General features: G+C 40.0%; 1 long non-coding RNA gene across 1 annotated transcript; it reads left to right on the top strand.

Moving 5' to 3' along the window:
- The first annotated feature begins 963 nt into the window (after positions 1 to 963).
- Positions 964 to 5,615, top strand: LOC111233645. Its single transcript, XR_002665619.1, has 4 exons — positions 964 to 1,015; positions 2,746 to 2,827; positions 4,010 to 4,113; positions 4,675 to 5,615. It is a non-coding gene; the product is annotated as an uncharacterized LOC111233645 (long non-coding RNA).
- Positions 5,616 to 11,576: the final 5,961 nt, after the last annotated feature.

Genomic DNA, 11,576 nt, shown 5'->3' with positions numbered 1-11,576 from the left:
ACAGACAGACAGACAGAGACAAAGACCAAAAGCAAAACCCAAACTGGCTTAAGATTTGGATTTAAATTGTTCACTTTACTCTCTGCAAACCTTCAAAGGGCAACCTTCACTCTCTCCAGATTCTCTGATTTGCTGTTTCTGCCTCAACAGCGATAACCTTCAGGTCAACCTCTTCTCTTCTCCCTTTATGGCAGCATGTCACTGTGCTATCCTCATCATTACCGCCCCAGAATTCAATATAGATTTTAAAACAAAAAATGATCTAAGTTGTATTTATACAAAATGGTAAGAAAAGCACTGAGCAATTCACACTACTTCATAAAGCCACAGAGCAGTGACTGTGAGAAACACAACTGAGGCACTTGAAAATAGCTCTAAATATTTTAGTAGGAATTTGTAAGATGTTTGTTGTTAAGCAACAGTCTTGATATTAGCATCAAATCAAATGGCTGTGACATGAAAGGGTTGCTAGTGCCAAACCCACTGGGAATCAACAGCCTACTCTGCAGCTGCATTTTTGTTAGCTGATTGTCTGTAGGCCTTTTAACAGCAGATATTTTGATATGTCATAGCAAGAAGAGCACATGCGTGACTGACTCTTATGTCCAGGACTGCTCTGTTTGCTGTGTTTTGCAGGTAAGCTGGAAACTCCTCCGTCAATCATTGTCCTCTCTGCCACCTGCTGGCTGACCTTTAAAATCCCACGCTAAGCTCCACCCACTCTTTCTCACACTGCAGCCAGGATCAGCAGCATTAGTACCAGTAACCATTTCCTGCCTATTTTTTCATCTTTTGTTTATTTGCTTTGCAAATCATAGGTCTTGTTTGACTGTGTCTCTTCCCTTGAGCTGGGGTCGAAACATATTTGGAGGCTCGTCCGGGATCATTACATCCAGGGGAGTTGAGTTGTTTTGTTGTTTTAGATTGAGCAATCCTGTGTTTGTTTGTTTTCAGTGGTGTGTTGTGTAACACTGTGGCTGTGGGCTGCTGTGTTTCCCCTCCTGGTGAGTATATGGTAAGTATAGTCTGAGTGCTGTTGACCTGAAGTTGACATTGATCTCCCTGGTTAATTAGAGAGTGCCAGCTGGACTGAGTAATCCGTATTATCAGTCACTCATTTGGTTTTTTTTTGTGTGCCTTTTTTATTTTTGATGTAATCCTGGGTGGAGAATATTTTCTCCGGTGTGGGTAAAAACTTTAGGTCCATATGGCTGAGGCTTACTGAAGTTTTGCTTGCTTGGTAGCTGGTGATTTAATCAGTTACAGGTTAAAGTTGGCGCTCTGTTTAAGTGTCCGTGATCCTAACTTTATGTGTTGCGCAGCTTTTGTATTGTCAAGTGGTGGTTGTGTAACTTGACTTTGTGTAGGCAGTTCTCTCTGTGTTTGTTGCTCGATGGATTGTTTCTAGTCCTCCTTTTGTGATTATGGTTTTGGTAGCCGTTAGATAGAGAGAGTGTTTGTGATTTGGCAGCTTGTGTGGTATGGGACACTTTGAGCTGTGTGTGATGCGCATATTGGTTTCAGTTGAAATTTCAGATTTCTGGGGCAGTTAACCATTTGTTTAGATGTAGGAAAGTTGTCTAGTATGGCAGCACTTTTTGACTTCATTAGTGCACCTTCAGAGGAGTTGCTCGAGCACTTCACTAAAGACCAGCTCTTTAAACTTGTCTTTGCTAACCGAAAACTTCAGCAGGGATCAGCAGCGTTGCTATGCTGCCATTTCCTGCTTCCTTTGTCATCTTTTTGTTAGTAATAACCTTTGCTTTGTGAATCATAGGTGTTGGGGTCGAGGTCGTAACTCTGATAACTTAAACAACGGCTGCATTCAATGTAGGCGTGCTATCGCTAATTTTACGCCACGACCTATGACAATGCATATGTCTACTGTGAAAAAGGCTAACAACTTGCTAAAACAATGGTATAACAGGTTAATTGCCAGTGTCTGTTGCTTTTATTAATCACATGCATAGCACCACACAGAGTCTCTGTGACATCAGTCTGTGCACTGCTACACTAGCCAATGTTTTTCTTTTCAAGTCCTATTAAAAGTTATGGGGAAAGTATTGCTATCAGCTGTTTTTCTTCTGTACCTGCAGTGGATGTTTGCTTGCTCTTAGTATTTAACAAAATCAGACAAGTTAGAAAAACACTGTTATCAAAGAGAGAGAGACAGGCAAAACTTTACACTTCAGGCTGTGTTCTAATGATGTGACAAAACTGCTATCAGAAAAGGGCTGCAATTTCATCATAAGGTATTTTGATGTGGCTTTGACATCAGTGATTAAGGAGGATAGCATGTGATAAGCAGTAATGGGCTGTCAGTGTATTATCTAGTGTCAAGGAAAGGTGATGCAGGAATAGAAAGGAGCAGCAGGAGGCAGGGGGGAAGAGAGAGGACAGACTCATATGAAAGAAAAGTGCTGCTGACAGTTCCACCTTTTCCTGAGGCCATTTATGTTATTTTGTAAAACAGATTTAAAACAGACAAAACAGAGAGCATCAAATCATCAAATCATTTTCAATAATTAAACTGGAGCTCAACTGAACCTGAGAGCACCAGTTGCTCTGAGCTAATTTTCCGAGGAGGAGATAGAAACAGACCGAGCACAGAGTATGCTGACCTAAATGCAGACTTTCCTCTTATTTATCTCCATCTGTTATTTACCAAAGCACTTTTCTCTGGCTGCTGCAGAGTGACTGGAGAAGTCCCTGCATTCTCCTCATCTCACTGCTTACATTTTACAGATGGCTCCCAGATGGGTCAGTATACAGACCTTCCTGGAAACCTATTTTGTGAAGGGACTGCAAACAATTAATTTGGTTTACGGTAAGATAATTCACAAATAGAAGAGTAATTGTTTTCTCTTTGAAGCCGTTATGAACACAAAATCTTCAGGGGATGCATGTGACCCCTTTGTTTACAATGTTTTATTACATGTATAACCCTGCACCTATTCATTCAGCTGCAAACTAATGGCAAATGACTATATGAAGACATTTTGTAGCAGAAGATCATAAAAGAATCATAATTTGACGTATGATGCTTATAATGTATTCAATATATTTATAATGCATCATTATTTTTTTAATAAATTACATAAATAATATGTTTTACTTAATAGTAGAGAGTTATATTCTCGATGCATCTGTAAGCTCCTGAAAAATCAGGCATTGCAACGTTAAAATAAAAAATACAATCTATTATAACATGCATGGCAATGCAACATTATATGATGGTATTAAGGTGTGAAAAATGAACTTCAGCTGAAATGTCAAGAGTACTGTTGAAAGTGAACGTGTGGATGATGGCATGAATGGGAATATAGGAAATTATGGGAGGTATAGCTACCTTTTTTTTTAAAAAGGGCCTCTTGTATTTTAAAAGTAAGTATAATAGATGTTCCTGCTCTCCTCCAGGTTGCAGCTCATCTTGTTTTTAGTTCCTGTAAACAAGAGAACAAAAATGCCAAGTTATTTAAAATGGCTTACATACCTGCATGACAAAAGTTGTAATCCTGACAGACATTCGCTCTTGGGAAGAAAACAAAGCTCTTGGAAGCACTGACAGTATATTATGGTGTATTATTGCTACACATGAGGCTTATTTACATTCTTTTACAATTTTAGTCTTTAGGGCAAAACAGATTTCTTTTGAGTCATGATGTAATATTACAAGAATCTTGTGTCTCCCCCTAAGTCATAGAAATTCAGTGCAAAGTAAATTAATAATAAAATCAAACTTAGTGAAGCTCACATAAATCCACACAGATTTACATAAGTGATGATGCTGTGAGACAGACCAGTGGACTCTGCTGTAGATAGACAGGGAGGCCACTGTGTACTATTTAAAGATAAAAGTAGTGCAAAAGATGTGTGAAAATGTAAAATGACCAAAACAGCAAAATGACCTCCATGTGCTAGTGGCACCAGTGGCAGCTGGTTGAGCAAGGTAGACTATGTATGCCACATCCTCCAGCAATGAGATAATGATCCCTCCACTATGTTGTAGACTTGCCCTAGGCTCTTCTCCCAGCGGGACATACCCAGAAAAACTCCACAGCAAGGTGTCCAGAGGCCGTCCCGATCAGCTGCCTGAACCACCTCAACCTGAAGGTAAGAGAAGGAAACCCATGTCAGCCCCTTGTACCTGTGATCTCATTCTTTTGATCAAAACCCAGAGCTCATGACCATAGGTAAGGGTTGGAGGTCAGCTTCCTCCTCATCATACTTTCCTCACCTTCCAGACGCTTAAGCAGAAGGTGGGCACGATGGCCTCAGATCATGGCTACCAACTTTCATCATTAGCAAACTGCCTCAGTTCTTTTCTAACGAAGCCATTCGGAGCTGCATCATCAGCATAAACGAGAGATATGAGCCTGATTTCCCAATCTGTCAAATTACAAACACAATTGGTGACAAAGCACAACCCTGGCCGATGGCCACAGAGAACGCATTTGACTTGTTCTCAATCAGGTTGTACAAGGACTAGTTTGCTGACAGCAATGTCAAAAACTGCTGATCTACACAAGCTGTTATCCTCACACCGCAGGCATTGCAGCTCTGCAATTAAATGCATCTGTACTCAGAAGGATTGGCAACAGAGAGAGCGGCTGGGCGTTTGAAGAGTCTCAATTGTCTTTGTGCTATTGGAGGCTGTGTTTGTGTTTTCCCCAGAGGCCCCACAGAGCGCGGACCCAAGGGAGCCGAGAAAAGTGAGCCTGTGGAGCGCAGCGACATCGGGAACAGAGGCAAAAGAAGGGAGGCTGAAACCTCAAGGACAGAGAAGCAGAGGTTTTTGAATGTTGTCAAAAAGAGACCTGTGGACGGCCAAAACAAGCCTGAAAAGACTCGAAGCTTGTCTGCACAAACAGGAGAAAAGACTAATACATAAACAGCCTCAATGTTTTTTCCTGTACCTCACAGTTTGAATTCTGTTTTATTTTTAGTTGCTTGTTTTTAGTTGGCTGTCTACTGGATTTTTTTAACCATTATTTATTGTGCTACACATCTTTTTGTAATAAACATGTTTTTTTAAAAAAATATTAATTCTAAAGTACCTCTCCATACATATCTTAAACTATGTAACAATCAATTTTGTTTAAAATGGTTTTCCAACATAAAAATTGAAAGAAAGAAAAACGGCTTATTGCCTTAGGTTGACAAGTGAAATAACAGAGAGTATCAAGATGGTTAGAGGAGGAAACAGCCACATGTTTATATATCACAATGGTAAGTGTAGTTATTTGTTTATGTTGCTTGTTAACTTGTAGCTGGCAGTTGGCTGATACAGTGTTGGTGGTTGTGCTAATGCAAACCCTCGCTCTCTGTACCAAGTCTGTTTGAATGACATTGCGTATCCCGATAGTTAGCATTAAAGGAGACACTGCGGAGACTCAGCGACACGTTTGAGCCTCAGTCAGACCCAGACTCAGGTGAGGAGTCTGTTGTGATCAAAACCAGTGACTAACAGACATGTCAGAGCAGTTAGCATAGTTAGCATCTTTTATTTGTTTATGTTGTCTGTTAGCTTGTAACCGGCAGTCGCTGACAGTGTTAGTTGTTGTGCTTATGCAAACTCTCTCTCTCTCTCTCTGTACTGACACAGCTTCAGGTTTATTTAGGCACACCCCCGTCCTCGTAAGTTGACAGGATTGGTAGGTTATATGAGATTTAAAACTCTGGCTGTCTGAGCCTGTCTTTATGAGACTGTCATTGGGTTCACTGCAGTTCTGAGGTGGAAATACTCAGTCATGGTGTTCACTGATTATTTTGCACACGAATGTATTATATAAAAAACATCATATGGACATGTCAACAAGGTTAAAAACTAGCTGAATTGTTAGAGAATTAGGGGATCTGTTAGAGCTTAGCTTATAAATATATTTAACATTGATACTTGAGACGGTAGCTCTCTGATTTGCTCTTGTGTTGACACAATGCTGGGCAGATACCATAGATCCCTTGGTGTTGATTGTCCACAGGGCAAAGCACATGCAGAATATTACATTTGTCTAAGGTAGTTAGACTGTCTACATATTTGCATGTTTTTTCAGCCTATTAAGTTCATGTGAGCATGACCTGATGTTAAACATTACAGCTTCAAGCCATAAACACGAAGCCACGCTTTATAACTCTGACTATACGCGCAGCCTGTTCAAAGAGGAGCAGATCAAGCCTCTTGGCTCCAAACATGACAGGGAAGCAGCAGGTTGTGAAGTTGAGGAGATGAAGAGACTCGTCCAGGCCCAAATAAGGTAACATCTACAATCCCTTCAGTTGTTAAAATAAGGTTTAATCACTGTTATGTGTGTTTGTTTTGTTTTTTTTTTTAACTTGAGGCCAAGTAGCAGTAACACAGGTTAATTCCTCCTCTGTTTGATCAAAGTCAGTGTGATACAGAGAGGTATCCCATATGGACGAATGCCAAGAATGAGTTTGGGCTGTTGAATCCAAATGCAGTAATGCTAAAGGACTAGCCACTAACGATATGGGGTGTTTCTGTTTGGGTTTAGATTTGTCTCAGTTTCATCAGTTGATTTTATTCTGCATTCTACCAGCATATTGTTTTAATCCCATATATTTTGTCTGTCGATTCCAAGGGTGCTACATGAATACAGTACCTGTATTTTAGCCTTACATCGATACTACTTAAATCCTCCTCTGTAATCTTGTAAGGTGGCTGTTGATGGTTTGTTCTCATTAGCAATGAATAAACCAAGCTGTGGTCAGCCTGCAGCACTGCGCTGCTGTCCATCTCTATGCTCAGTGTGTTGCAGGCACTCACAGATTTGTCAAAATATGGCTAAGTTTGCTATTTCTGGCAGAGTTTCTGAGCTTTGATGAAAGCAACAGCTTAACATGGAAGCAGCATATTTAGCTGGTGCAGTGATGAGTATTTGGAACGTACTGAGAATACAGATGGACAACAGAGAAGTGGATTATGCGTGGTTTGAGAAGTTTTAATGGACATTTTAATACCGTTTTTCTACTGTGAAATCCTGTCAGTGTTGGAATTCCACGTTGTAAATGGCTGAATTCAAGCTGCTGTTCTTCCTCAAATGAGAAAACTACCGTCACTGTCTAGACCTACAGGTGGGAAAGTTTACCCCTGTGCACAAGCTGTTTCTATCCTAATGACTAAGGAAATTTAAAAAACACAGGTGAAATAAACTGTGAGTTGGCGAAATAAAATGTGAAAAAGTAATCTGTGTGTTTCAGTCAGTCAACAAGTGTTGCGAGCAACAGCCTAACTGTCCACATGGCAGCCGGTGCACTACACTGGGGCCCAGTCTTTTATATTTTTATTACACTTGTTGAAATGTTCCAAAAGCTGCATGTTCTACTGAAAATAAATATTTTTTCTTCCCACAGCTTATTTAATTTAATTGGTTACTTTCTTCTCAAAAGATGTGAAGAAAGCCTAATTTGACCGATGAGCTCACTCTCTGTCACTTGAGATAACGTAAGTGAGCGGACTTCTTTATTTTTTTCTTGACCTTTCAGCAAGAAACAAGAGTTCTTCAGCAAATGGACGATTAAGTTAGCAGCATAATGTTTAATAGTCCAAAAACAAAAACGGCGATAGAGGAGGAAGGATAGAAAGAAAAAAGATGGGGTTTACTGCTAAAGTGACTAAATTAGATACGTTTTTACTCACTATGCCTCAAGTTCATTGAGAGTTCAATGTTGGCGTGCAGCTGGAGGCTAACGTTAGCTGGAATGGCTATATTCTCAATAGAGAACAGCAGAGTCAGGAATTTGGACCTGAGCAGTGTTGTTAATGACTCTGCTGAGCGGGAGGCCCGGAGGATGAACTGCTAATGGGTGAGTACAGGTTTCTCTGTTTATGGAGCGGCTTCAGGGATTTAAAGAAAAATATTTGCACCAGGGCCAATCAGAGTTATGTTATGCTACAGGTTGGGCGTACACTCAGAAAAAGACACGACATAATCACCGCCCCTTCCCACCTAAAAGGCTGTTCATGTCATTTTTAAGAAATTAATTTGTGTCCTCTGTCGACATCCACAGTGTGGTGTTTCTGTGAGTTGGAATTTCCCCTGCAGTGTTTCCCATATCTGTCAGGACAGTACACCCCGGTGCCCTTGCTGCTCTCCACACCTCATCTAATCATTGTTTTCCCGTTTCCTATATATGTACTCACTCTGTTAGTGTGTTGTGGTTGCTGAATTCACTGCTTTCACGTGTGAGTGTCACAGGGATGTTATCTTAGTTCGCTGTGCCGCAGCTTGACAGTCGCCTGCTGACTCTGCTGACCTGCCATTAACATGCGTCTCAGCTGTTTCGATCACGGGTGGACAGCTCTGAGCACGTCAGCTCACACCTGGCTTTAGAATGAGCCTTGAGTGACCACTTGTGATGGGATCTCACCTCCCTGCTCTGTATGCACATAAACACATACGCATTGTTGTTTTTAACCAGTCTGACAATGACAGAAGGATCTGACAGAGAGAGAGAGAGAGAGAGAAAGAGAAGGGCAAGGAAGGGTTGAGCGAATCAACGCACGGCAATGAAATAAGGTTTTTAGCCTTTTGAAACAGTCAGATAGCATTGAGGTTTTTTTTTTGTTGTTTTCTTTTTGAAAATACATGTCTTCTTTTTTCTCTTTCACAGATCAGATGGAAGCTTTGTGAAGAAAAGAGAGAAACCTGAACATTGCGTGGTTGTGGCAGTTGCTTGCCATTGGCTTGTCTGTAGAGCAGTATCTCAATATTGTGGTTCATGCGATAGCCCTAAGAATGACATGATGATGATTTATTTTATTGTATTGTAACATATTGTATTGAATTGTGAACAGCAGAAGAAGCAGAAAAGGTTACTGAAATATTACTGTCTATTTGAACTGTTTCCATCTCATTAGTGACAAATGCCAAACATTGTTCCTTATATTTCAGTCGACTGATTCTCAGGTTTTTTTCATGCAGAAATTCAAAGTGGGGCATTCAAACAGGAAATGTCATGGGGGTAACAGAAACAAACCTGCACCTCTGCTATTGAAGCATGCACTGGGAAGAAGACACACTAAAGATTGTTTTATGAAGACAGACCCACAAAGGTTATTATTGGAAAAAAAAAAAAAACGCCAAACATGTAAAGTCCAGGATCAAACTGTAACAAATCCGTCACTGTTTTAACATTGAATATTTCAGCATATACAATAAATCCCACATGTCAGGCCTCACAGCACCAGGTTCTGTCAGCGAGCTCGCACTACTGAGATTACACACAGCCCACGTAAAACTCATTAAGACGTTACACGAACAAGGAGCTGAAAACAACTGAGCGAGCAGAAGCAAAGAGCCAATCTGCTGAACGTGTTTTACAAGACACGAGGTAAAATAAACCTTCAGTCCATCTGAATTAGCTTGTTCTGTGTTCCTCCGGGCCTGATGTAAGGATTGCAAACATATGAGTGTGGTATGTCTGCTGATCTCATTCACAGCAGTCATATAGTTCTGTTTTTCCACAATTATGTTTTCAAATCAGGCTTCTCCGGAGAAAGTAGAACTTGATTTCATTGTACGGAGCAGAGCTTGTTCTGTTCACTCACAGCTTTTTTTTTTTTTTTTTTTTAAGTACAACTTCTGATCTTTTATTGTACAAATACTGTGGTGTCAGAATCAATATTAACTGAACAGGCAAAGAATTTTTTGATCATTGATAATAGCTTCCCAAGGCTGTGTGAGCTACTTTGTAAAACCACCGTGGTTTTGTAACCAGCTTCTCTTGACTGTTTTATCAGTGGATGTGCCTCCTGTCATACGGACTCCTGCGGGCGTCTGTGTAAAGAGGGACAAGAGCAGGACAAAAACCCTGAGGTGAGCCCAGAGTAAAGGCTCACCACTCAGACATAACCCTGTTTAACCTTTCCCCCCTGAGCCTCCCTCATGAAAAAAAAAACCCTACAGTTCAGCCAAGTCAACCCACATGTGATTTAAACTGAGTCACATGGAAAGTTGGATCTCATCCAAACCGATTGAAACAACAGTTAAAAAAAAAAAAAAAAAGAAGATTAAAAACGTTTCCTGGAGTGTGACAAACAGCTCAGACTAAAGTTCAGGACCCATGAATGGCCAGACAGACGATCCATAGCCGTCATTGATGAAATAAAAATCCCACAGGCGGCTCCCCTTGCATCACGAATGTGCACTGGAGGAGGCCCATCAACAGCACCACAGAGAATCTACAGACTGAAAATAGCTGTGGATCAAGAGGAGCAATCAGTGGACTACATGTTGCGTGGAAACAAGCGGGGGGCTGATTACCTCCAGTTGGTTCACCCCGGAAAACTGATGCCAAATCAATTCTGCAAGGTGCACGTTTGACAAACACGCTGAAATGGTTTCACCAAATGGAGGAAATTCATGGAGCCCGTCCAAAGCAGAAGTATTTTGGCACAGAGTTCAATGTGATAACTTTGTCAGTATGAAGGCCGTGTCTGCAGAGACTCTGAGAGATCTAGTGGCTTGTTTCAGGATTTGTCTCGTCTGATGATTCAATTCACTTATATGAAGGTAAACAGAGAAATTAACATCAGTCACAGGATAATAAGAGGATGATAATTAACTAAGTAGATCAGAAGAAGAGTGAACTGCTTACATGCAACAAGATGGTAACATCTGGACAAACAACAGCAGGTTTACAACAGATTAACACAATTCAATATTCATATGTGACTGAAAAAACATTTGATTATCTGTCACATTTAAATTTAATTCGTTGATTTATACAAAGAAAATGCAATAAACATGCAGCCTAGAACATGCCCCCCCCCCCAACCACCACCACCACCCAGGCTCTCAGCTCATCTGGTAGTGATCTGCTAATCACTCCCAGAGTCCGAACAGCTAAACAGAGAGGCAGCATGTAGTTACTTCCACAATCCACCAACATTTAAAACCATGTTAAAACATTTCTAATTGTTCTTCACTACTTTTGACTGAATTTCAGGCACCCACCATTTTTTAACCTTATTTTTTTAACATGATTTCAAAGTAGCTTTTGCTTGTCAGTGGGTTTTATTCAATTTCCTGTTTGCTTCAAGTAAAGCACTTGAATGGGCATATGTGTTCATGCTATATCAGCAAACATTTATTTATTTATATATTTATGCAACTTGAATCTTTCCTTTGTTATATAACAAGAACATCAACATTGTGAATCAGGAAGTGTATTTCCATACTATCAACTTCCTAATTTCCCATCCAACCCCAGCACAAACATTAAAAGGAAGAGCCAATCAAAATACAAAATGGTTTTCTTAAATATAAAGAGTTTTGATTAAGAATTCAAAAGCACAATTATAAAATAAATAAATGAATGAATGAATATATACATACAACACAATTATTAATCCCACCAATTGAAAACATATTGTTATGGTAATTTGGTGGTGAGTTACAAAGACAAACATTTTTCTCAATAAAGGTGAACAGAGCCTGTGGGAAGGAACATGTCTACATTCTATCATTATCACTAGTATTTATATATATTTTAATATTTTTATTCATATAATATTTATGACTTTCCCACCCTTTTGCAAAATATTCTTCCTCCAC

Source organism: Seriola dumerili, unplaced genomic scaffold (assembly GCF_002260705.1).
Source record: "Seriola dumerili isolate Sdu_G_001 unplaced genomic scaffold, Sdu_1.0 BDQW01000413.1, whole genome shotgun sequence".
In the NCBI taxonomy this organism is placed as follows: domain Eukaryota; kingdom Metazoa; phylum Chordata; class Actinopteri; order Carangiformes; family Carangidae; genus Seriola; species Seriola dumerili.
This window is presented reverse-complemented; position numbering and strand designations above follow the sequence as displayed.